General features: G+C 41.6%; 1 long non-coding RNA gene across 1 annotated transcript in view; it reads left to right on the forward strand.

Annotated features, from left to right (window-relative positions):
* The first annotated feature begins 20,501 nt into the window (after nt 1-20,501).
* Nucleotides 20,502-26,387, forward strand: part of LOC118966731 — a 43,049-nt gene continuing 37,163 nt past the window's right edge. The window contains exons 1-2 of the long non-coding RNA XR_005053611.1: nt 20,502-21,061; nt 22,157-22,209. This is a non-coding gene — a long non-coding RNA (uncharacterized LOC118966731). The remainder of the gene's footprint in view (nt 21,062-22,156; nt 22,210-26,387) is intronic.

The following is a 26,387-nucleotide window of genomic DNA, read 5'->3' on the forward strand; positions in this document are numbered from 1 at the left end:
TACAAATACACTGAACAAAAATATAAACACAACATGCAACAATTTCATAGATTTGACTGAATTACAGTTCATATAAGGAAATTGAAATAAATACATTAGGCCCTAATCTATGGATTTCACATAACTGGGAATATGGATATGCTGGTCACAGATACCTTTAAAAAAAAGTTAGGGGCGTGGATGAAAACAAACTGTCAGTATCTGGTGTGACCACCATTTGTCTCATGCAACACATCTCCTTCACATAGAGTTCATCAGGCTGTTGGTTATGGCCTTTGGAATGTTGTCCCACTCCTCTTCAATGGCTATGCGAAGTTGCTGGATATTGGCGGGAACTGGAGCACTCTGTCGTACACGTCGATCCAGAGCATCCCAAACATGCTTAAAGGGTGACATGTCTGGTGAGTACGCAGGCCATGTGGGACATTTTCAACTTCCCGGAATTGTGTACATATCCTTGCGACATGGGGCCATGCATTATCCTGCTGAAACATGTCACAATATCTCTGTACATTCAAATTGCCATTGATAAAATGCAATCGTTTTTATTGTCCATAGTTTATGCAACATTGACATCAGCAAACCGCTCGACAACAGGCTGTCTGCCATCTGCCCGGTACAGTTGAAACCGCAATTCATCCGTGAAGAACACACTTCTTGGTTGTGCAAACTCATAGTTTCATCAGCTATCCGGGTGGCTGGTCTCAGATGATCACGCAGGTGAAGAAGCTGGATGAAGGGGTCCTGGGCTGGTGTGGTTACATGTGGTCTGCGGTTGTGAGGCCTGTTGGACAATCTACCACATTCTCAAAAACAACATTATTTTAGAGAAATGAACAGCTCTGGTGGACATTCCTGCAGTCAGCATGCCAATTGCACTTCCCTAAAAATTGAAACATTGTGTTGTGTGACAAAACTGCACATTTTAGAGTGGCCTTTTATTGTCCCCAGCACAAGGTGCACCTGTGTAATGATCATGCTTTTTGGCAAAAGTGAAATGCTCACTAATACGGATGTAAACAAATTTGTTGAGGAAAGTCCACCAGGAAAGTTGCCAGAGAACTGAATGTTAATTTCTCTACAATAAGCCTCCAAAGTCTCCAATGACATTTTAGAGAATTTGGCAGTGTATCCAACCTGTCTCACAACCGAATACCATGTGCATGGCGTCGTGTGGATGAGTGGTTTGCTGACAATGGCATAAGCTAAGGACAACGAACACAATTGCATTTTATCAATGGCAATTTGAATGCACAGAAATACCGTGATGAGATCCTGAGGCCCATTGTTAGGACACATTTTTTAAAGGTATCTGTGACCAATAGATGCATATGTGTATTCCCAGTCATGTGAAATCCATAGATTGGGGCCAAATGTATTTATTTCCTCATATGAACTGTAACTTCGTAAAATCTTAGATACTGTTGCATGTTACGTTTATATTTTTGTTCAGTATAGAAAAATAATTTAAAGTATTATTTGACTCAGGGAAATAGGTGTAATTCTACTATATTTCCAGTTGGTGGGGGTGCTGCACAAAACTTTTACAGTGCTAGCATGGGTCTCTCAAGTGGGATAAAAGCAATACTTTGTGAAATTAAATGCCATATTGGATAGCTATAGGGACAATTGATAGTAAGGTTGAATAATAATTTAATTCTTACTGTTGAGTCACACCTAATGGCATGTGCTCTACATACATGATTCCTACTTGCCTACATGTGAAATGGGTTTGTATTCTAGCAATGACTATACATAGTTAAAATTACATTTGAATAGCATTCAGGTTAAATGGCAATTGAAGACTAACTTACTTGGCTTCAGTGGGTAAACAGTAAGAACTATGGGGACAAACTATTACAGGGACATACAGTGCATTCAGAAAGTATGCAGACACATTGACTTTTTCCACATTTTGTTACGTTACAGCCTTATTCTAAAATGTATTAAATAAATGTTTTTCTTCATCGATCTACACACAATACATAAGTATTCAGACCCTTTGCTATAAGACTCGTAATTGAGCTCAGGTTTATTCTGTTTCCATTGATCATCCTTGTGATGTTTCTATAACTTGATTGGCGTCCACCTGTGGTCATTTCAATTGACTAGACATGATTTGGAAAGACTCACACCTGTCAATATAAGGCCTCACAGTTGACAGTGCATGTCAGAGCAAAAACCAAAACATAAGGTCAAAGGAATTGTCCGTTGAGATCAGAGACAGGATTGTGTCGAGGCACAGTTCTGGGGAAGGGTACCAAAAATTGTCTGCAGCTTTGAAGGTCCCCAAGAACACAGTTGCCTCCATCATTCTTAAACGGAAGAAGTTTGGAACCACCAATACTCTTACTAGAGCTGGCCGCCCGGCCAAACGGAGCAATTGGGGGAGAAGTGCCTTGGTCAGGTAGGTGACCAAGAACCCACTGGTCACTGACAGAGCTCGAGAGGTCCTCTGTGGAGATGGGAGAACCTTCCAGAAGGACAACCATCTCTGATGAAACCAATATTGAATTCTTTGGACTGAATGCCAAACGTCACTTCTGGAGGACACCTGGAACCATCCCTATGGTGAAGCGTGGTGATAGCATCATGCTGTGGGAATTTTTTTCTGGGGTAGGGACTGGTAGACTAGTCAGGAACGAGGTAAAGATGAATGGAGCAAAGTACAGTGCGATCCTTGATGAAAACCTGCTCCAGAGCGCTCAGGACCTCAGACTGGGGCTAAAGTTCACCTTCCAACAGGGTAACGACCCTAAGCCCACAGTCAAGACAATGCAGCAATGGCTTCGGGACAATTCTCTGAATGTCCTTGAGTGGCCCAAATACAGGTGTGCCAAGCTTGTAGCGTCATACCCAAAAAGACTTGAGGCTGTAATCGTTGCCGAAGGTGCTTCAACATAGTAAGTAAAGTAAAGGGTCTGAATACTAATATAAATGTGATATTTCAGTTTTGTATTTTTATACATTTGCGTTAATTTCAAAACCTGTTTTTGCTTTGTAAAAATGGCGTATTGTGTGTAGATTGATGAAGGGGAAAAAAACATTTAATCAAATTAAGAATAAGGCTGTAACGTAACAAAATATGGAAAAAAATCAGGGTGTCTGAATACTTTCCGAATGCACCCTAGACACCTCTTCCTACCTACCTCTTCTTTCCTCTGTGTATGTTTCAAATCAAATCAAACGTATTTATAAAGCCCTTTTTACATCAGCAGATGTCATAACCAGCCGAAAACCCTAACAGCAAGCAATGCAGATGTAGAAGCATGGTGGCTAGGAAAAACTCCCATGAAATGCAGGAACCTAGGAAGGCACCTAGAGAGGAAGGCTCTGAAGGGTGGCCAATCCTCTTCTTGGGATCCTGAGTGGCGCAATGGTCTATTGCACTGCATCTCAGTGCTAGAGCTGTCACTACAGACACCCTGGTTCAAATCCAGGCTGTATCACAACTGGCTGTGATTGGAAGTCCCATAGGGTGGTGCAAAATTGGCCCAGCATTGTCCAGGTTTGGCCGGTGTAGGCCGTCATTGTAAATAAGAATTTGTTCTTAACTGTCAGGCCTTGTTAAATAAAGGGTCAATAAAAATGTTTTACAAATTCTGGCTATGCCGAGTGGAGATTATAAGAGTATATGACCATTTAGGCCATCTTGATCTTCAAGATGTTGAAACGTTCATAGATGACCAGCAGGGTCAAGTAATAATCACAGTGGTTGTTGAGGGTGCAACAGGTCAGTACCTCAGGAATAAATGTCAGTTGGTTTTTCATAGCCGAGCATTCAGAGGTCAAGACAGCAGGTGCGGTAGAGAGAGCGAGAGAGAGAGAGAGAGAGAGAGAGAGAGAGACAGAGAGAGAGAGAGAGAGAGAGAGAGAGAGAGAGAGAGAGAGAGATGGGAGAGTCGACAACAGCAGGTAGCACGTCCGGTGAACAGGTCAGGGTTCCAGAGACACAGTCAGAGCAATTGAAACTGGGGCAGCAGCACGACCAGGTGGACTGGGGACAGCCAGGAGTCATCAGGCCAGGTAGTCCTGAGGCATTGTCCTAGGGCTCAAGTCCTCCGGGAGGAGAGGGAGAGAGGGAGAGAATTAGAGGGAGCATACTTCAATTTACAAAGGACACCAGATTAGACAGGATAATTACACCAGATATAACAGACTGCCCCTTGCCCCCCTGCACATAGGCCATTGCAGCATAGATACTGGAAGCTGAGACGGAAGGGGTCGAGGGACACTGTGGCCCTGTCCGGGGGTATCGTCGGACGGGGCCACAGTGTCCCTCGACCCCTCCCGTAGGCAGGATATAACCCTACCCACTTTGCCAAAGCACAGCCCCCACACCACTAGAGGGTTATCAACAGACCACCAACTTACTTCCCTGAGACAAGGCTGAGTATAGCCCACGAAGATATCGGACAGGAAGATCACGTCAGTAACTCAACCTACTCAAGTGACACACCCCTCCTAGGGACGGCATGGAAGAGCACTAGTAAGCCAGTGACTCAGCCCCCGTAATAGGTTCAGCGGCAGAGAATCCCAGTGGAAAGAGGGGAGACAGCAATGGCAGTCCGTCGCTTCAGTGCCTTGCCGTTCACCTTCGCACCGCTGGGCCAGACTACACTCAATTATAGGACCACTGAAGAGATGAGTCTTCAGTAGAGACTTAAAGGTCGAGAACGAGTCTGCGTCTCTCACATGGATAGACAGACAATCCATAAAAATGGAGCTCTATAGGAGAAAGCCCTGCCTCCAGCTGTTTTCTTAGAAATTCTAGGGATAATAAGGAGGCCTGCGTCTTGTGACCATAGCATACGATGGGTATGTACGGCAGGACCAAATCAGAGAGATAGGTAGGAGCAAGTCCATGTAATAGTTTGTAGGTTAGCAGTAAAACCTTGAAATCATCCCTAGCCTTAACAGGAAGTCATTGTACAGTAGAGAGGCTAGCACTGGAATAATAGGATCACATTTTTGGGTTCTATTCAAGATTCTAGCAGCCGTGTTTAGCACTAGCTGAAGTTTATTTAGTGTTTTATCTGGGTAGTTGGAGAGTAAAGCATTGTAGTAGTCTAATCTAGAAGTGACAGAAGCATGGATAAGCTTTTCTGCAACATTTTGTGACAACATTTTTTGCAATATATATATAAAATATATAAAAAAGAGAGACCAGGAGTAACGCCGAGGTCCTTCACAGTTTTATTTGAGACGACTGTACAACCATCAAGATAAATTGGCAGATTCAACAGCAGATCTCTTTGTTTCTTGGGACCTAGAACTAGCAACTCTGCTTTGTCCGAGTTTAAAAGTAAAGTTTGAGGGATGATTCATTGAATTTAACCAAAGATGCTAGTGCTAATTTCTTTATTCCTTCATCAGCCTCAAGTATAGAACAAATCTCAAGTATAGAACAAATCTCAAGTATAGAACAAATTCTGAATTGGCTGAGTGAGTTGTGCTTCTCTGGCACTCTCTTATCTTACTGAAGGACTTTGAACAAATGCACTTCAACCGCAGAAGACTAGCTCAAATTCTCACTGCTGTTGGTCCAAAGGTGTGTGCTTGTGTGTGGTGGTGTGTGATAGTGTGTCTGGGTATGTGTTTACATGTTTGTTTGCGTGTGTAGGTGGAGTGATTCATTGCCGCAGTCCCAAATAATTGATTATCGTATACCTCAGGACTGCAACTTTGGGCTCAGTTATATTCAGGTGTGAAAATATGAAATAAAAAAACAAAACATTAATATTGTAAACAAGGTCTTATGAACTCAAACCTACAGCATGTAACTGATGTTTTTAAATGATTATTTTGACTAGTTTTACCTTGGCTTTATGAACAGTGAACACACAGCACTGTTTAACTCCATTCAAAGCTACTAAAAAGCAGTAAAGGCATTCACAATGTGCTTTACAAAACTCATAGATGAAGCATAAGCAGAGGCCTCCATGAGCTCTGCAGTAGAATGGGCTGTTGCTGACCTCTTTTTTTTTAAACACAACATGTCCTTACATTAATACTTTTTCTAAGTCATTCAACATCATCACATATCATTTTTGAGTTGAAATGACCTGGAAACAACATTGATTCAACCAGTTTTTGCCCAGTGGGTTCATTCCATTCACTGCCCATATAATATATAATTTAAACATAATTGAAAGGTTTTCAATGACCGTTGGAAATATTATTTATTGTACTGTCTCAAAGAAGTAATTTGGCTAAGCAGGTTTTAGTTTAGTTCAAATTAAATTTGAATTGAAAAATCATTGGAAGGTTACTCAGATACAAAGCCAGTGCCAAACATTGTTTCCATGTGAGTTTATCAGCTTCAATATTGTGTTTTCTGGAACTACTGTGGCTTTGGGTGAAAACATTAGGTGCCAACTCATTATAAAAGATAATAAAGATGTTTTATTGTCACATACACTGGATAGGTGCAGTGAAATGTGTTGTTTTACAGGGTCAGACATAGTAGTACTGCACCCTTTGAGCAAATTAGGATTAAGTGCCTTGCTCAAGGACTAAGCGACAGATTTAATCTGCTTTAACATTTATAACCTACTTAATTTAATGTTTGGGATTGTAGACCTTGAAGGCTAACTTCAAGAGCTCACAAATGAAATGTTTCAAAATAATAATAAATAGAAATACATAAATGTCTGAGATTATTTATTTTCTTCCTTTGCAAATCACAGACATTTCTGAGTAAAGATTGGCTGCCTATGAAGCATCATTGTAATGAACCCCAGCAGTACTTTCCCCATGTGTAATGTATACAGAACAATGCAATAATAGAGTGTATAATCTAGTGATTATTCTGGGTACAGGTGGTAGGAATGGAAATAAAAGCATCTTACTTCAGGAAATAGAATAGATAAGAAACTCAAATATGTTGAGTTTATATTCTGCTTCAAGTTTTGAGAAAAATAAATGAGTAGAAAATCCCTGAACCATTTTCTTTCGTCCCAATGAACTTTGACATCTGAGCCTTGAACCGTTTGACCAAGATCTTTAAAACTGTTTTGCCTGGACTATTCCAGCTGTCAATCCATTTGAAACACAAGTTGGTTTTGTGCGGGGTGACTGACCTCACATTCATTTTACATCCCATTTCTAAAACATTATGCACTCTGCCTACACCCTCTTAATTGCTACCAATTCTCCTGATGATATGAGATATGAACATCTGACACCATGAAAGGGAAGAAGAGATATGAGGCTGACACTAAAATGAAACAAAAAATGTAAATTGAATCCTGCAATGATTTAAAAAACTCCCAGCGATGGCTTTTATCATACTCTTATCTGGAATATATTTGCAGAAATGGGTCACGATAAAGAGCATCATATTAGCACATGGCTGAACCAGCCTAATAGAAGCATTAGTCATATGTACCAGCCAAGATATAAAGACAAGACTTGTTATCATACCGGGCCTGGTAAGTCAGAGTAAGACTAATAGAATAGAAGCCAATCCAGTAGTCCCATAGCAGTACTAGTGGTGTGTCTGAGTCCTCTGGGGAGGTTGGAGCTACTGGAGTGACTAATATCTTCTGTGACAGGAAGTCCTTGGGGGCTCTGATTCACTAAGACCATGAAACCAAGGGGGGTGACAGGACTGTTCCACTCATAACCTTTCTGTTGAATAATTACTGCTAACCTGCTCTTCTATAGGGTCGTCTAGGAAGGGCCTGCTGTCATAGACTAATGGAAAGCATGATGAGTGGTGGCAGGTTGGGGACTCGGGGGGACATATTGGGGTCAGATCTCTCGATTCGATATGTTTGTAGGGTGGTACATGGCCGTGTAAGGGACATCTCCATAAGACACTAAGGTAGCAGGTGAAAATGTTAGGTAGTGTGATTGTGAAGGTTTGTGCCGCATTGCAGCCCATTTACAATTCATATGGTTACTGTGTTGGTCTACCAGGGACACTTACCGTATTCAGCATAGGGAATCCTTTCTCCATGTCAATAGTAACTGCATACAATAAAATAACAGGAGATTTAGTCCCTTTCTGTTGAAAAATCACATTCAGTGCAACCATATTTGTATTCCTCATCAAACTACCAAAGACTGTATGCTTACAATCTTGTTGATTGTTGTAGTATAATTTCAGCTCCAGCCCATTCTGAAGTTTCATAGGAGTTATAAGGCAAGTGCCTTATGGGAGTGTGTTTCACTAACTATTCTCTGTGATTTATCATAGCCCAATTTGCAATATGCTTGAGCCGTTATCTGTAGTTCCTTTTGTTCTGTCTTGTAATAGTTTCAAAAGGGAATTTCACACCAGAATAGATAAGCTAACACTATTTTACTGGTGTTGCGATTTTGCTCTGAGTAATAACTGGGCTCTTTAAGTTGCAATGAGACAATAAGTTAGATGAGTTGGTCTGACTGCACTGCTCCACTTTCTAGCTCTGAACTTAAAAGATTAATTGTGCTGACTTTGCTGATTTACAGAGTGGCAAGCTCCCTATGAGATATGCAGTAATGAAACTCATGAAACATTTACTGAACAGTTTCTTCTTCCATCTTGTTGTTGGAGACAGGTAGAAGACATTTTCCATGTTCCGTCTCATAACTGTTATGTGAAAGAGAAACACATTTCTTAGCCAGTTATATCATTAAGAGTACAGTTCACCGTTCACTAGTCCCACTTCAGAAATATAATTTTACAAGCTCTCCAGATATCAGCATGCCCCATTTAAGGCACTTAAGGAGTCCACTGAATTTAATAATTGTTTTAAGGTTTGCCAAAGTCTCTGTTCGCCAAAGTGTCTATTGCAAAAGTTCCGTGGTAATCACACACTAAAAAAAAATCTAGTTGTTTCAACTAAATATTATTAACTGGTTCCACAGCCTTTTTTTTTTTTGTTTACTCAACTTTTTGGTCAAAGTGTTACCTGAACTTAACATTGTTAGTTCACCCAAGCTACAATATGAGAAAACATAGGCAAAAAGTTTCATATGTTCAACTAGAAATTATTATTTGGCCATCTTACCTAAAAAATGGCTGTGGAACTAGTTACACACACAGTGCTTTTAACATACAATGTTTTCAACTTATATATTTGACACACATGATTCTGCATGTTCATTTATACAGTAGTTCATTTTCAACATGTCCTCACCTGGGTTTTAAACTCATAACCTCTTGGTACACAGCATTCCAATTGTCTTGCTACGCCACCATGTCTGTGTCAATAACTGATTTCAACTGTATGGTTACACTGTCCAATTCAAGTAAATCTCAGCTCTGTTAAAAGTCCACAGACCATTTATCATAGTGATTAAGGAGTAACATTAAAAACAGAGTACCAACATTAGACAACTATACTGAAAAAACATTTTTTTTTAAATAAATCAAATCAAATCCATAATGAGGGAATAGTCAGACAACTGAAAATTGACACAGACATGGTGGCGTAGCAGCAAGATTGGAATGTGATGAACCAAGAGGTTGTGAATGTGAGTTCTAATTCCAGGGGAATAATAATTACTGTATAAATTAACATGTAAAATGTGATTGTGTGTCAAATATGTAAGTTGTATGTTAAAAGCACTGTCTGTGGATGTGTGTAACCAGATGTACAGACTTTTTTTAGTTAGGATGACCAAATAATTAGCAAACACATCATTTTTAATTGACAAAAGTTTAGGCCAACTAATACTTTTTTGTTCAGGTAACACTTGGATCAAAAAGTTGAGTAAACAAAAAAAAGGCTGTGGAACCAGTTACTCAATAATAATTAGTAGAAGAAACTAGATTTGTGTGTGTTTCTTTTTTTACAGTGCATGCTTTTGTTCCATGCCATGACAAATTACATGACAAATATTTAACCTGTTTGGCCAAGAGCCCCATATGTCCTCTAACTAAACTGCTAGTTTATTTCATTCTCTAATGTATCTGTGAGATTTCCAAGACATCCTCAAAGTAGCAATGCTTGGTTTTGGAGCTGTTGAATTAGGTCATGGAGAGTGGTCCCTCTGTTGCATCACGCTCAGTATGTAAGTGGAATGGCTAAGTTAGTTACTCTAACAGTTTTTGGAAGCCCAGGCCCCTGTGATCCCATCTGCATTGGCAGTCAATAGCCCCTGTCATGCCAAGGAGAATGAGAGGGCTCAGAGTAGGGATTCAGTAAGCAACCTGAAAGCTTCCACTAGGCAACGGAGCATCAAAGCCTTTTCCAATTGTTCTCTACAGCAGCTTGATACACAGGGAGAGGACAGAATAAATACGTCAACAAAAAGTAATTTGTTTATGCACTGAACCTTAAGTATTTGTGACTGCACAGAGTGGGAGAGGTAAGAAACAACAGAGCAAGATCAAAAGACAACAGCCAGGGAAAATGCAGATCTGTGTGTGTGCGTGTGCACTTGCGTATGCATGCATGGGTACATTTGTGTGTGTAAACATATGAGCGCCCATGTGTGTTTGTGTGTGTGTGAAGATGTATGTGTGCATACATGCACGTATGAGTGTTTATTATGTGAAGTAGAGAAAAACACTGTTGCACTTGATCAGTGACTTGAAATGCACTCCGCAGCACCGCGACTGAAGCATCTGTCAAAGTGGGCAGCACTCCACAACAAGGCAGCACTGTGAGCCTTCACAGGCCTCACATAGAGAAGATTGAGATGAGTGGAACATAAAGACAGGGTTTGAAGATTAAAGAGGAGTGCCCTTTTAGTAGACAGAGTGCAAAAAGAAAGCGTGCTTCCTCAAAATTATTTTTGCACATCATTTTAGTACCTCATTTCTCACAGTCCATGTCTAAGTCCACTTGAGTGTTGCAGTGTGCTGTGTCCCTAGAGTATTACACACTTCTATATAAAGCCAACTCTTAATGTGATTACTTATTGCACGTCTCTTAGTGTCAAGTGTGCATGGTGGGATGCACATTCTCTGTTGATGTAAAGACAATAAGAAAAGCAATGAAACCTTTATTTTTGTGGAAAATCTCCACAAACCCACAACATATAGAAACACACCAGTCCATTTGTAGCAGAGTAGTTAGTGGGTTGGCTGATGTCCATTTATAAAAGGCATTATCTTGACTCAGAGCACCAATTACCCCAAAATAAGGGTGAGTGGAGAATCAATCATGGAAATCAAATGCCTGGTGTTATCGTTTAGTCCTGGAATTGGATGCAGTTGTAGACCAACACGAGAGTTCAGCAGTACATTCACAGAGAACACCTCTGCAGAATTGGTTCCGGAAGGGAACACCCCCTTGTGTAAACAAAAGACAGGGGGGGTATAACACCACCCCCTTTGCCAAAGCACAGCCCCCACACCACTAGAGGGATATCTTCAACCACCAACTTACCATCCTGAGACAAGGCCGAGTAAAGCCCACAAAGATCTCCGCCATGGCACAACCCAAGGGGGGGGGGGGCACCAACCCCCCTTGGGTTGAGTGGATAGAGAGCTTCAAGTTCCTCTTTGGACCTATCATGGTCCAAACACACCAACACAGTCGTGAAGATGGCACGACAACACCTCTTCCCCATCACGAGGCTAAAAATGCTTGGCTTGGGCCCTCAGATCCTCAAAACATTCTATTGTACAGCTGCACCATTGAGAGCATATTGACTGGCTGCATCACCACTTGGTATGGCAACTACTCAGGATAGGCCCAGTACTTCACTGGGGCCGAACTACCTCCCCATCCAGGATCTCTATACCAGGCAGTACAAGAGCGTTAAATCTTGGTACCCACACACTCACGCATACTACACTGACACTCCAACACACACACTACATTTGCTCACACACACAAAATACACACATGCATACTGACACTACACACTACACACACACACATTCACACAGACACACTTTCACACTTCACATAAGCTGCTGCTACTCTGTTAATTATATATTGTGATTACCTCGTCACTTTTACCCCTACCCACATGTACATACTGTATTACCTAAATTACCTTTTAACTCTGCATTGTTGAGAATGGGCTGGTAAGTAAGCATTTCACTGTAAACCTGTTGTCTTCAGTGCATGTGACCAATACAATTTGAACACATTTGTCTGATTATGTGCTTTCAGTGCCACTACTACCATCATGCTATAGTAGACTGTTTACATCTTTAAAGACAGACATTTAAACAAATATGAGATTGCAAAGTTGAGCTGTGTAGTAAAACCCTGTCATTAACATTGTTTTCTGATCTGCCTGTCTCTCTGAAGGTCACTTGTTTCAACCACCATCACCCCTACCACCAGCACCCATTCCACATAAATACCATCATGACTTTAATCATTGTCTATGAATGAGTAATGCCAGGTGATGTCAGGTGATTTCAAACTGTCCTTAGTGGTACAGGAAGTAGAAGTGATGAAGAGAGAAGGGGGCAGGAAGGGTTGGCACTTTCTAGGCCCGGGGTGTCAAACTCATTCCATTGAAGGCCTAGTGTCTGCAGATTTTAGTATTTTTCCTTTCAATTAAGACCTAGATAACCAGGTGAGGGGAGTTCTTTACTAATTAGTGACCTTAAGTGCAGAACTTTCAGGTGAGACATATAATGCCCGCATCAAACAATATCATCTATGCAAAGGATCATCTCACAGTTCGGATGATGGATTATTTGTTTGTGGCATTAGCTATGGTAAAAATCCTTATTGACTGGGGGATTAGGAACAGCATTATTGGGTAATTTGTTCAGATCAAACAATACTTGTATTTGCTTTCTGTGAATGGTTTAGGAAATACATCCCTCAGCTTTTGAACCAAGTCAGCAGAGTGAAAAGTAGGAAGGAAAATGTTAAAAAGTGTAATTACATAAATACTCAAGATATCCATGCCTGTAAGTGCATGAGGGAATGTATGAGGTCCAAAGTATGATTGTATGATTTGATTAGTATTTTTCACAAGCTTCCAAATTGGGTTTACTCTACTATGACATTGGTCAAATGTAAGGCTGACGTACGTGTCTGTTACGGTCTGATGCAACTACAATTCAACATGGTCAATTCTTATGGACAATTGCAGGGTGAGGGTTCACTTATCCAGCTCTGACACACGACTGTATACACAAACCACCTCTCACACTTAGCATGCCTGCATGCATGGCTTCTAATCAGGGCCCCAACACCTTCCAACTTGTCAGAGTAATTTTCTTAACCTAAATTATCTCTTCCATTAAATTAAATTAATGTGGGTATTACAAGCCCAGTTAAGGTCTGAAGCCTTGCCCCCAAAGCCCCTCCAACTTTTGGAAATCCATCCTCCAGATATACTTTGAGAAATAAAATAAAAATGTCAACTTCATAATCTCAAGCACCACCCCAACACCAGAATATGTGAAAATGGCCAGTTTCTAAAATAGGGGAAGATAAGCGTTTCCAGTGACAACCAAATAGTAGACAATTAGGAAGCAATGCCTACTCATAATTTGTTAAAATCACGAGATGCATACCAATGTCATGCAGGTTCAGGTAGGCTATTCAGGACAGTTGTATATATTTTGTAATCAATTGGTTGCTGATTAGTATGCTGTTGTATCACATAAATGTTATAATCTGCAAAGTTTGCATTACTGAACAAGTGATTCTGGACCCGACTTCTTGAGGTGGCTAAAAGGCTCTTAGCTCCCTCAGTATAAAGTCGAGCCCCCTCAGTTTTAGTTTTACAGTAGGTCCCTATATAAAACTAGCAAAAAAGTTCAAATGATTAACAGGTTGGCGCACAATGGACAGGTTTCGCTTCGGTGTGTGCTATGGAAAGCCACTGAGCGGTTAGGTATGACTCCTTTGGGTTTCCATAAAAAGTGGGAAAAAACACTTCTCATCTCTAAGGTTGGTTAAGTAAATAATGTGATACACCTCCGCTTCTAATATTTTATTTTGATTTATAAGGTGGGGTCAAGTTTACAGTTGAAGCTGCTTCACTCAACTCTGCCTCACACCCCACCACTACCGAGTTTAGTTAGCTTCTTAGCTAGCTGTAAAAAGCGTTAGTGTTATTAGCCTTATCCTATTTAACTAGCTCGAACCAGCTAATCTGCCACAATGGATATCAGAAATTGGCTTTGTCAAAGTACCCAAACAAAGAAGGAGCGCGAATAGCAGCAGCATCAAACCACCGAGGCCGCTGCCAAGCCCAGCAGCGATGATGCTGGCACGCTCCAGTTGTCTGTGTGCAGAGCCTACCCAACCTTCCATAAGCTCCCCCAGGATAATGGCTCCACTGCCGCCTCCACCTCCGACTGTTCCTGATGATCTTGGAACAGAGAAGCCGGCCCAGGTTAGCCTAGAATTCTACCCGTTTTCTGTCCAAAAACGTTAATTTAATAGCAACTGGTTCAGAGGAAGAGACTGGTGTTATATAAATATTCATACACATAGCTCATATAAACAAAGACATTCCGTAGTAAGAACACATACACCCAGCCATAAGACTGACCCCCTCTTCCTTATATAAACACACATCTCATCTCCCTCTAACTGGCCTGTCCCAAGAGCAAAGAACTTTTGCTGTGCACCAATGGGGCCCGCTCTGGCTAGAGCAAGGCCCGCCTCCAACCCTCCGACCAGTCAAGAAGACCGAAACGACAAGACTCCACCTACTTTATTCTATGTATAAAAATGTATGTAACCATTGTATAGGCCTCTTTTTCACCTGGCTCCTTGCCGAGTTATGTGAACTAGGTCCGTGCACGTAAAACTGCGGGACAAGATATCTCTGACTCATTAAAACTGTCTTTTGTTACAACTGAAATCCACTCTGTCCAACGTCCGTGATTTAGTCTCAACTCTCCAGTTTTTGAACACTAACAGAATTGGTAGCAGAGTTTGGTTATTCTTGAATTCGATCTATTATAAGTTAGTGTGAGAGGACGAGACTGATCACGGCTAAAAAATCAGACGGAAGAGTGACTTCCCCAGCCATTCATCTTGCCTCAGGAAATCTGATCGGAGCGCTCTATATAAAGGTGAGCAGAGCCCGTTATATCGAAATCTGCATATTGTATTATAGCCTAAACCAAATTTTGATCAGAAAGTACTGGGCGTGAGTATGAATCGGTGCCCAAATTTTTTACATAAGAACCTAAGACATTGATCGGGGAGATCTTGTTTTGCTTGTTTTTATTTTTTATTTGTATTTTTATTTTTTATCAATTGGCCTATTATTAGAAGTGCAGTATGCATGTAAAAGATCCTATTAAATAAGTGCTTACTGTTTAATTGGTTTTGTTTAGAAGTGTAGTATGCACGTAAAAGTTCCTATTGAATAAGTTCTAAACTGTTTAATTGGTTGTGTTTAGAGATTTAGTTAATTAATAGATCGACTGAATCTGCATGTAAAAGTTCCTATTAAATAAGTGCTTACTGTTTAATTGGTTTTGTGTAGAAGTGTAGTATGCGCGTAAAAGTTCCTATTGAATAAGTTCTAAACTGTTTAATTGGTTGTGTTTAGAGATTTAGTTAATTAATAGATCGACTGAATCTGCATGTAAAAGATCCTATTGAATGAGTTGTAAACTGTTTAATTGGTTATGTTAGAGGTGTAGTCGAATAGATATAGGATATGTAAGTTTGGCCTTCCACTAGACAGAGATCGGGAATGATGTGGCTATTGCACATCAAACAATAAACATAAGATGAACCAGAGTTGACATTCCATGATTTGGAGATGGGGGAAATTAAATTGAAAGAAACGTTTGTCGCGGAGTAGGTTGGGATACGTAACTGGGCTATTATGCACACGTGCTGGTAGACAAAGCCACCTTAGTATCGAATGGAATACTGATTTTCGTTTTTTTTCATTCCTGTTGATATTGCCTAAAGATATATAATTATTCTGACAATTGCTATAGAATCGCTCGAATTTACTGATATAAGTTCATAAAGGAATTTACTGAATTGTTTACAGAAAGTATTTAAATAATTCACTGAACAACTCTTAGTTGTCTAGACATTCTATCTATATTTCCTAAAGACCTAGAATTACTCTGAAAATTGTTATAGAACCGCATATATTCACTGATATATTGTTCCAAAAAGGAAATCGCAGAATCATTTATAGAAAATACCTAAACGAATCGCTGAACAAATTCAAATAAAATACCGGTGAAATACACACGTGGCGGGCGTCACATACTGATAACCCCCTTTGTCTCGACCAGGGACAGGCTAAGCATACAACGATAGAAATAAACACCACATAGTAAGGATTGAATATACCTAAATAACGCATTATACACATTATCAGACGAACTAGATAAAATGTCTGCAGCTACCACGCCCAAACTAAAATTCAATGATTATTTAGATCAGAGTATGATTGATAGAGCGGGAGGTAAAAAACAGTATGGGAAAGTGGAGAAAGTGTGGAAAGGATTACGGATAAGATGGACACAAGCAGGTTATTTTAGCGGAGGACCACCTACAGGGGGGAAACTCCAAGATATGCAGACAGAATTAGAGGACGCAGTAGAGCATGCAAAAGCGAGTGAGGCGGAGAGAAACAACATACACAGGTTCATAAAAGTAGGTACAAGAGAGAGAGAGAGAGCAGAGGGGGAGCTCAAGATAGGTACATGGGCCATACAGGAGAGTAGGAGGGTGCTGCCCAAAAACACACCAGACATGATGGGCGTGGCTATTGTGGCGTCGGGGGATGTTAAAGCTCCGCCTGAGAACTTGCCCACGGCTCCCCCTGTGGCCGTTTCTCCCTCACTATATCCACAATTGACAATGGAGGCAGTTCAGCCCCAGCCATACTCAAAGGGACAAAATCACCGGAGCCCGTCACACAACCCATTCCTGCCCAGGGCACCTCCCACAATACAGGCTCCAGTTCTGAGAATAGACCAAGGGGAGTTAAAAGGAGAAATTACCCTGGGGATAACGGCTGGCCATATGGTATGTGAACAGTTCGAAACTGGGATTCCAGGAGCAGGAGACCTCCCCCAGGAACGGAGGCCGCAATGCTCCTCTGTGAACTCTCTCACCTCTGAAACCAGAGGACACTTACAAACAAGATTAGATTCAAACCACTTCTATCAGACGGATAGGAAGGACTGTCATCAGAACATGGATATCGAAAACGAAGAAGAAATTGACATGGTGCTCACCCCAGCTCCGATGGGAGCTCCAAACGTGACTAAGATGCAGGAGCTGCTGAAATCATCAATAGCTCGAGCTAAGGAACTCAGGGAGCTAATAGCTAACCAAGATAACAACAGAGAGGGAGCCTACCGTGTGGAAAGCATAATGAGAGGAACAGTAACCAAAGTTACCGAATCAATGGGGTCCGAAACACTCCGTCGGTCCTCCAGAATTGCTGATAGAAGAGAGCGAGAGCAGGAGATGGCAGGACAGTACCCCCTGCGACCGACACCAGGTGATGCACACACTGTGGAGTACCAGCCCTGGAAAATGACTGATTTAACAACACTGATGGGACAGATGCCTAGCCTACATGGAGGAGCTTCAGCGTGGCTACTTCAACTGCAGACACTTACGTCAGGCCTGCAACTCTGCCTAGGAGACATGAAAGCACTTCTAGCAAGAGCCACCGACCACGGAACCATGGAGGCCCTCATGACAGCAGCTGACCTTGGATGGCGGGCCCCAACACTGCCCATAGACCACTTCCGTACCAGATTATGGGAAGTTCTACGGAGAGCATACCCTACAGAAAGAAACCATGCCACCTTATCCTCCTTTACAATCAACCCAGGTGAGCAACCTGCAGCATACCTGGACAGGGCTAAGACCACATGGAGATCGGTCCACGAAGAACCATTCGATCACACTGATACCACACTCAGCATGTGGAAGGAAATGGTGGTCAACGGGTGTCCCGGAGATGTTAAAACCAAACTCAGAGGAACGGTAGGGTTGTTTGCACTTCCTCTGACCCAATTCAACACTCATGTGCACCACCATGTGACCCAGCACAACAAGGAAAGAGGGGGTGCTGAGAGCCAGGTGCAGTCCCTCCAGGTACAACTCCTGAAACTCCAATTGAAGGAAGCACAACAAGGAGAAAAACCTAAGAAACAGATGGTGGCGGAAGAAACGAAGGAGACAGGCACCAAAACAGACATCTCTCAAATAGTGGCCCAGACTATCTCCCAGATGATTCAACAGCAGGCCGGTCCTCAACCAGCCAACCCGGGGCCTTGGTATCCCCCGCAACCACAATTTGCATACCAGCCGCAATGGATACCAGGCCATCCAAAAAGAGGGGTTTGTTTCAACTGTAGAACTCCAGGGCACTACTCACGAGAGTGTCCATACCCACTCACACCACAACAACGCCAGTGGAACTCTACGAGAGGTCCATATGGGAAGGAAAGGGGTGGAAATAGACCTCAACAGTACGAACATCAGCAACCAGGACCCACACCCATGCATCAGCAACCCGCATACAACCAACCGCAGTTCCAGGGAATGACTGGGAGCACCATCCCCTGGTCATAAAAATGCCCACCACCCACGGCAGAAGAAGGAAACAGCAACTCCCAGACGGTTCACATGTCACCCTTCAATCAGCCATCATCCCTCAACCAGCATCGGCCAAATTAGCTGAAATCATCGGATTGACGCAGGTCCTCATCAGAGGAAAAGGAAAGACTGAATATCTATACAGACTCAGCCCATGCCCATGAAGCAGGCCACACTGATGGACCCAGAACTTTTATGAGAAACACATGGCCCCACACACGAAGGCAAACTAAAGACCCTCCAAAAAGGCCTCGCACATCTGGTGGCACCCTCACATAAAAAATATGACTGACTTATTTTATGACGATGATTTATTTTGTGACGAATGCAATGGTTGTGACAGACACAACCCAAAGAAACCATATCAAACACCAATGGGCTCATACGTAATACCTAATGCATGTTTTCAGGATATTAGTATAGACTACACCGACATGGGCCCCGAAAATTTATCTAAAGGCAAACTCTATCTCCTAGTCATAGTAGATAGGTTCTCCAAATGGGTAGAGGCAATAATAACAAAAGGGGAGGATGCTAGGTCAGTCTTTAAGTGGCTACAAACCAAACTAATACCCAGGTATGGCATCCCAAGACAAATCAAATTTGACAAATGGCTCACATTTAACAAACACCTGAGACAGGTGGAAGAAAGATTTGGCATAACCCACAGATTTGGATCTGTGTACAGGCCCCAATCCCAAAATCTGGTGGAACGTCAAACCAAAAGCTAAGATAGCTTTGGGATAATGACTGGTAGAGTCATGCATGGTCCACCAAGGGAGGGAGGTCATATGCCCGCCCTTGATGTACAACAAATTGTAATGTCTAATTATGTGAAAAAACTGACGGTTCTCTCTGCAGCACTCTCTACCCAGGTTCACAAGGTCCAGGAGGGGGAGCTGCCGGGGGACACGACACTACTGAAGGTAAAGGTTGGTGACGGGGTGAGGGTTACAGTCCACAAGAGAAAGTGGCTGGAACCCAGGTGGACTGGACCGTACGAAGTGAAGGAGGTTACTTCACACTCAGTCCAGGTCAAAGGTAAATCAGGCACACCTTGGCACCGCCTTACACATTGCACCCCAGCCCCAATTCCTTCTAGAACACTGACTGAAGTCAGAGCTGATTTGAGCGGCCTAAATTCGATTCCAAATGAAGACACTCCTTCCTCAGGTGATGCGGCATCAAACTCCGCCTCCCCTGAGAAGGGAACCTCGCCCAGTTAGAGGGAAATTTCTCCCTCTCTGGGTGAGGCTGGGGATATCTGGTCCCTTATTTGTGATATTCATACTGATATTTGGAGTAACCCTAGGACTTTCACATGGTTAATTGAACAACTACTTCACCCTGCCACATCACATACACCAACCCCTACACATGTCCCTAACTCCTTTCCTGATATCACTCCCTCCAATCACTCCCGTCCCAAACGTAGCACTACACCTACAGACCCACCATGCAAACCAGACAAGGTTAGGAGCACCACCTTATGTATACCCACGATTGCAACCGCCACCTTTCTGCTATAGTTTTCACGTCTAATAGACGTGAAGAGGGGGATTTGTTATATAAATATTCATACACATAGCTCATATAAACAAAGACATTCCGTAGTAAGAACACATACACCCAGCCATAAGACTGACCCCCTCTTCCTTATATAAACACACATCTCATCTCCCTCTAACTGGCCTGTCCCAAGAGCAAAGAACTTTTGCTGTGCACCAATGGGGCCCGCTCTGGCTAGAGCAAGGCCCGCCTCCAACCCTCCGACCAGTCAAGAAGACCGAAACGACAAGACTCCACCTACTTTATTCTATGTATAAAAATGTATGTAACCATTGTATAGGCCTCTTTTTCACCTGGCTCCTTGCCGAGTTATGTGAACTAGGTCCGTGCACGTAAAACTGCGGGACAAGATATCTCTGACTCATTAAAACTGTCTTTTGTTACAACTGAAATCCACTCTGTCCAACGTCCGTGATTTAGTCTCAACTCTCCAGTTTTTGAACACTAACACTGGCTGGAATACTCGGTTACTGCCGATGTGGCATTTTGTGTCCCTTGTCGAAAGTTCTGTGTTGGGTCCAATGCTAACACAGACAAGGCCTTCACTCAAGCTGGGTATTCTAACTGGAAGAATAACATTGATAGTACCAAAGGATTTGATGCACAGGCTCCAAGCAAATTATGACCTTATGTAACGACAAATCTCCAGCAATATGTAGTGGACAGTACAGTAAGGACAGAGGAGGAGAGACTGAGTATAAAATAATGTTCTTCAGCACGTTGGGATGCTGTCAATGGTGAAATGTCCTGCAATGATTCTCTGGGCCTGTCTTCGCTATGCCGACCGTGCTTACTGCACTGAAACACTTTTGGGCCATCCACTGGTACATGCGAGAACTCATTTTCCACTTTGACAAACATGTTCAGTCAACACAGAAGAAGCATGCTACACCCAAGGAAAGCTCAACTAATCCAACTGGCATTTGAGGGGGATCTTACCAGAAGATTTCAGGGAGAATTGAATGATTGATTACTCAGGAAGTTCAACAGAACATCAAGGAGGCTGCAACTCTTTCGAAAAGGTAAAACTGAAAAAAATCTATCTGGTTGTTTTTTTAATCAAAATCTTGCTTTAATGTGTAGGGCGCTGTCCATGGTCATTGAACCTTCTTGGTCAAAAGCATTTGCACTTTTATGTTTATTGTGGTATAGCGTGATTTAATCAGAATTCAATATAATTCCAATGCACGAATCAGTATGTTTTGTCATAGAAATACAGTATATACATTATATTATGGTTTTCTTGGTAGCCTATTGGTTACCCTTGCTGTAAATGCAAGTGTATTGTGCCATATCACAACGTGTTGCTGAACTAATGAGCTAGCGGCAGGATATTTCATGTTTGAAGCGGACCTGTATAAACCTATTTATTTGTCAAGACATTTATGCATCTCACTGTAGTAGGCTGTAGGCTGTGTTTTGTTTTTTTGGATCTCCGTTTACCTTTTGTTTACTGTTAATGTAACTAGTCTATATATAGATTACATCATGCCTTTATCGATCTGATATTTTGATTACTAGGCCTACTATCTGCTGTTTTGTTCTGTTCGCATTTCTTCGTTCGCAAGTTATTGGTATTCTAAGCCAACCTGCTATTCAGTATTTTTGTTTGCATGCATGAACAACTACACTACAACTTTCAGTATTTAGTTAGCATTATTTTGGTAAGACAGTATGTTCGGCTGCATTCACATAGGTCGTTTGTAATAAGTAAATTGCCCTATCTATATTGTAGCCTATATTCATAAACAAAACGGCCTTGCTGTTTTAGGGTGCTGTCCATTGTCCTGATACAGTGCAGCAGAGATAGGCTGCAGATTTCAAAAGCACTCAATGATGAATGACATTTTAACTTTATGTTTATTTTGGTATAGCGTGATTAAAAAAGCAGAATTCAATATAATTCCAATGCAAGAACCCCAACAAAATGTTTGCCCCCTCACAATTTCAACTGCCCCCTTAGTCCCTTTTATCCTAGCACCTGTTCTGCCACAGGGTATTCATATAAAGAGAAACATTGTTAGATGTGTGATTGTATTGTGTGATTGAATTGTGTTCCTTTTCTATGCTTGTATGGCACTAATCTTGTGGATTGTCTGTTTCTCCCGCTCTAACAGGCCACCGCCCAGCAGTTGATCCGGCGCGCACAGTGTCTTGGGAGGGCAAGCAGGTAAGGTTCCCACACTCAATTCACTGCTTCCATTTCAGTGTGTTGGGGATTTTATCACAAGGTGTTTTGTAATGATATGATTTTGTGCACATTCATATATTTGAATACTCTTGGCATGTAGTGGTTGTTTTAGGAATTTGCATGCTTCCTCTTTGTTATTTTGTGTGGTTTGCTGTGCTTTTTCTTCTCTTTCTTTTCAACATAACTATCTCCCCTGCAATTGAGTGTGGTGGGGGCGCATAAGAATCTGTTCCTAACTGACTTGCCTAGTTAAATAAAGGTTAAATAAAACATTTAAAAATTAAAAATTAACGTGCATGGTGATCTTGATGCTTCTTTACAATGAATATCAGGGGTCTGATTCTGGTGGCATGATGATTGATGCTTGACAAATAGAACATATTTTCTCTCTTATCCATAATAATCTCATGTAGACTACCTGTATCTGCAAGATGTTGGCTAGAGCACACGTGCCATGACCAGAGAAGGCACATTTGCTATTTAACGCAACAGTTTTTGTGACGACTATCAGAAGAGTTGAACAATTAAATGTAGATTTTTATTTGGTACATGAAAATGGAAGCAAAAAAGTACATTTTGTGTGCACTGTGTCATCACACACTGATTTTGCAACCAATCAAATGTATTTCTAAAGCCATTTTACATCAGCCGATGTCACAAAGTGCTATACAGAAACCCAGCCCAGAACCCAAAACAGCAAGCAATGTAGATGTAGAAGCACTACACCTAGGAAAAACTCCCATGAAAGGCAGGAACCTAGGAAGAAACCTAGAGGAACCAGGCTCTGAGGGGTGGCCAGTCATCTTATGGCTGTGCCGGGTTGAGATTATAACAGTACATGGCCAAGATGTTCAAACGTTCATAGATGTTCATAGATGGCCAAGATGTTGAAATGTTCACCACTGGTGGGAAAATTAGCATATTTTCTTTATACAGATTTGAGAAAATGTGTTGCCAAATTGGATGGAAACACAGCTACTAAGCATACAAATAGAATAAAATAAATTAAGGATTGGCATAATGCTGGCATGCAAGACATGGTCAAAACATATTGGTCCAACAGTAGCTAAGATGGGGAGAAGTCTGTCCATAAGGAAGCGCTGCTCTGCCTTCTTAACAACACTATCAATAAGGCAGGTCCTACAGGCCCTAGTTTTGTCACACCTGGACTTCTGTTTAGTTGTGTATCTCTTTATTAAACTACTAGCACACAGCTCGGACACCCATGCATACCCCACAAGACATGCAAGAGGTCTCTTCACAGTCCCCAAGTCAAGAACAGAATATGGGAGGCACACAGTACTACATAGAGCCAAGACTACATGAAACTCTATTCCACATCAGGTAACTGATGCCAGCAGTAAAATCAGATTTAAAAAAAACAGATAAAATACACCTTATGGAACAGCGGAGACTGTGAAGAGATTGTTTAATCCGTGATCTTTGGAAGCTCCTATGACATACACCTCATGCCCAAACCCACTGAATTGCTCCTCCACTTTGTCCCTATACCTGTGTCCTGACCTCTTGATCGATCTATGTAGGAGTTTATTTGCACTGTTTAACCAATTGTCCCCATCACCTTGCCCTGTTTATAAGCAGCATCTCTCTCCTTCAGTTTCCTAACAAGGCTACCATCAATCCATGGTTTTTGATTCGGGTAAGCTTTGAAAGACCCATTTATACATCATTTTAAAAAACCTGGTAACTAGCTACAACCTATGGCTACTACTGGTAAAAAAGAAAACTTTTGAGAAACTGTTGTTTTCCAGCTGTGTAGACTACCGGGCGCTCTGTCCCAAAGACTGTATGGAATGTTGACACTCAAACAGGCTGCCTGCGTGCACAGATTGCATCTATTGCTGTGTGCAAAGCACAGATACCAATCCAAGTTTTAGCTGGAACTGATATGCCTAAAATACCTCCTTATTTAGCTACTGAAATTAAAATGTAATTACTCCATGCATTCTGTTAATAGCTTAAAAGCTTTAAGATCAAATATAATAGCCTAGTCATATTTCCAGGATCAAATTCAGGTGCAATATTTTGACTAATTATTGATGGAAATTAATGCAAAAAAATGGGTTTTGTAAATCCAGGTGAACTGTAGTTGGATATTGAAATATTATATAGGACTATGTATGATTTGTTAAATTGTAAGGGTGTCCTGTATTATTGCACATGTTTACATGCAGGTAGCCTAGAACAAACGTTATAGAAGTGAATGTGCCCTTTTCAATTGGGTGGAGTGCAACTACAAAAAACATACTGCCATAGCCTGTAGTAAAAGCAAAAGCATTTATAGCATCGGCGATTCTCTAAATTAGGGACCATATCTGATAGCTATAGGATGCAGAGACTGTCCCAGATGTTAGCTTGTAATGACCTAGCAAATTCTGTGACTTGGAGGTGAAAGTTATCAAGTTTCTTTGTTTTTTAAATTGCTATTTCATCACCTTGCCGAATAAAAACCTAAAATTGCCCTACTCCTGAAAAAGTGAATTGGATCCGAAAAGCTGAAGTGGACTCAGCCCGAGTACGATTAGCCAGAGCCCAGAGTAATATGATTCTGCCAGACTCGGGAAGAGCTCGACCCGCATGAACCCCCCCCCCCCCCCCGAGTCCAAGTCCAGGCTGAGTTCTCCGAGTCTCAAACGGTATAGGCCCGAGCCCAGCAGGTTGACTGGGTACAGTATGTCATGAGACCCTAACCTGCTTTGGTGCACTCTGCCAGCTGTTGTTTGTCATGCAAACCCTGCTGAAAAAGAACATCACTCCAATTGTAATAATTGTAATGGTTCTAGCGTCTTATATCAGATGGGTGCATGGCCCACAAACACTATGACATGTTTATACACACGGAGTATACCAAACATTAGGAACACCTTCCTAATATTGAGTTGCACTCCATCCCTTTTGCCCTCAGAACAGCCTCCATTTTTGGTTGGCATGGACTCTACGAGGTGTCGAAAGTGTTTGGGGCATGGACTCTACGACATTTTGAAAGCGTTCCACAGGGATGCTGGCCCATGTTGACTCCAATGCTTCCCACAGTTGTGTCAAGTTGGCTGGATGTCCTTTGGGTGGTGGATCATTCTTGATACACACGGGAAACTGTTGAGCGTGAAAATCCCAGCAGTGTTGTAGTTCTTGACACAAACCAGTGCACCTGGTACCTACTACCATACCCCGTTAAAAAGCACTTAAATATTTTGCCAATTCACCCTCTGAAAGGCACACAGACACATTCCATGTCTCAATTGTCTCAAGGCTTAAAAATCCTTCTTCAACCTGTCTAATCCCCTTCGTCTACACTGATTGAAGTGGATTTAACAAGCGACATCAATAAGGGATCATAGCATTCACCTGGTCAGTCTATGTCATGTAAAGAGCAGATGTTTTGTATAGTCGGTGTAGATTGGTGTCTATTAATTGAGTAGCATACTGGGCCTCATTTCCCAGACCCTTCCTAGCGTTAAGATAATCGTTAGAACCATTTTACGATGTACTGTATCTTTAGTAGCCAATCTGTTTCCCAGAGCCTTCATTAGTAATGTTCCTCTTAAAAACCTTCTCACAGCAGCCAAAGTGCATCGTTAGATGGTTTTTGTCCTTCCGCATCACTTTATTCACAGAATCCGCTAATTATAGAATCAAGATGTTTAGGCTAGGTATCTGTCTGACTGTGACCGCTGATAACTTTAGAACGAAGTTGACTACAAATACAAAGTTGGAAAAGTATTTGCAATTGTTACAAACAAGTGAAATATAAAACAATGCTTCAAATGAAAACAGAGATGACTGTATTAAAATATTAATCATATTGAAATCATATTGAGTTTTATTTTGCCACCAAATATGTTTCATAATGTGTGACAAGATTTTAGCAATAATGTGCCTAATCTGTGATTTTAGTGCATTATTCTTTGGTAAGCATAATAATCCGCCTCAATATTTGCAGCCATAGGTGGTAATATCTTTCTATGAGCTGATCCGTCGTCAGTATTGTAGAATAATTATAATATTAAGGTAAGATTTGAATGGAAAAGGCTGATCTGAGAGCAGCGTTGCTTTTAATTCGATCCTATCAGTATCTGCAAATGGTCTAACGGCGCACTTACAGTAGCTAACATTCTCTATGCGTGCTTGGTTGGGAA

Source organism: Oncorhynchus mykiss, chromosome 10 (genome assembly GCF_013265735.2).
Source record: "Oncorhynchus mykiss isolate Arlee chromosome 10, USDA_OmykA_1.1, whole genome shotgun sequence".
NCBI classification, from domain to species: Eukaryota; Metazoa; Chordata; class Actinopteri; order Salmoniformes; family Salmonidae; genus Oncorhynchus; species Oncorhynchus mykiss.